Genomic DNA, 1,920 nt, shown 5'->3' on the forward strand with positions numbered 1-1,920 from the left:
AGCAACCCCAAAAAAAAAAAAAAAAAAAAAACCCGGAAAGGGGGGGGGGGGGGGAATAGGGAGGGAGGACCTCCTCATGCATTATTTATTTCGACCTTTAGGGGACGAGGAACTCCCCCCTTCTTTCAGGAGATTAAAAATAAATCAACAGACTGAAAACCTACACAGACACGGAACATTACAGCGATCAGCCACACACGTGTTCACATTTATTTATTATAAAGAAAGATTTCATGGAAGATATGTATTTTTTTTGTATAATTTACAGAGTCTATTCTAGTATGTATTTACAGCTGAAGAGCAGAGGGATGGTTCTTGCGATAAACTATAAATAAAAAATCTCTAATTTTCGTAACTTCTTCTGCTTTACGTGCCATCTGCCGGGAATTACGGGCAAGGTCTTGCCCGCCCACCAGCTGAAAGGCACCGAGGGCTTCCCCATCCCACGCCCCGGCCCTTCGCCCATCCTTGAGGTTTTTTTCACACCGTTGTGGTTTTTCCTGCTCAGCCACCGGCGAGGAGGAGGAGGAGGACTTCAGTGGGGTGACCACAAGGACACTAATGGCTGGTTAGGGTGGTGAGGAACCTCCTCCCTAGGTTTGACCCTGCTCCTCCATGGAAGAGGGGTCAGCAAAAATTGCACGCAAAAAAATAATTCTTCCTTGCAACGCTCCTCTTGGCCACAATAACCCTTGGTGGCCTTGCACCCCCCAAGGTGCCTCCTTGCAATTGGGTGGGAGGGAAGCCCCATCAAAGGTCCCACCTGAGCATCTCCCAGCAGAGCCGGGTGGGAAGGGGGTTACCTGTGGGGCTCTCCTGCCGGGGCTCGCAGAAATACTGCATCAGGGATGAAATCAGGCATCGCTCCGTGTGGTTCCTTCCCCGGATCTCATCGCCTTGCAAGGGAACGCTTGTCGTCGCTGGCTGCAGAGAGCCCTGAAAAACTTGGAGGAATGACCTGGGGTGAGAGGCCGCGGCTCTTTGGGGGTAAAAACCACAAAAACCGGGTAGGGCTGGGTTTGATTTTGTGCCAGCCTCCTTTTCCCCCACCACGGTTGCACCCGGTTAATTAAGCCAGCCTGGAAATCGTGGCTTGTGTCCTCCACCCTTGTTTGAAAGCTACGGGGATAGTCCAGGTTTATTTCAGAGGGGGTTTACTCCTGGCGGGTGATGCATCTCGTTGCATCTCCGTGGGGCAACCGCGTTCCCCTCCGAAGGCTGAAATGTTGAAATAAATCCTGACTTCCCCTCCCAGCCCGTTCCCTGGGTTTTGAGGTGTAGATAAGAGGTGGTGACTCACCCTGCACGCTCAGCACCACCACCAGCACCAGCAGGATGAGGTGCCCCAGCCCACTGACTTTGAGGAGGACCCCATGCCACTGTGGGCACAAGGCAGGAGCTGAAAGAGGCCACATTTGCTTAAAAAAAAATGTACATTTTCACGTGAAAATGCTGGGAGCTTTTTGAGGAGGGGGGGGAAAAAAAAAAACCCCATCCCCCAAACGTGTGAAAAGAGAATTAGTGAAATTAGGTTAGGCCAATAAAACGTGCGGGGGTTCGCCCCCCAGCCCCGCAGCCTCGGGCGAGCAGCGCTATCTAGCCTGATCTATTGTTTCCCCCCCTGGCAGGGGGGTTATTGTGTGATAAATAATTCCTTAAAAAAAAAAAAGTGGGCGCATTTGCATAATCACTGCTTTGATGTGGCCAGCAAGATGAAGCTGTGTCCCCCCAAATCTGCCAGGGGCCAGAAGGAACAAAACAAGAGGGAGCCTTTCAATCCGCTGGCAGTGTGTGGGGCAGCCCGTCGGGAGCGGGGTTTGTTTTTTTTTTAAACTCTCGCTCTCTTTTAACGACCCCTTTTAATGATTAAACTCCAGGAATATGATAAAGAAGGCTAGCGCCTCGCTCGCCCTCTCCATC

The sequence above is a fragment of the Pygoscelis adeliae genome, unplaced genomic scaffold (genome assembly GCF_000699105.1).
Source record: "Pygoscelis adeliae isolate BGI_AS28 unplaced genomic scaffold, ASM69910v1 Scaffold143, whole genome shotgun sequence".
Taxonomy (NCBI): Eukaryota; Metazoa; Chordata; class Aves; order Sphenisciformes; family Spheniscidae; genus Pygoscelis; species Pygoscelis adeliae.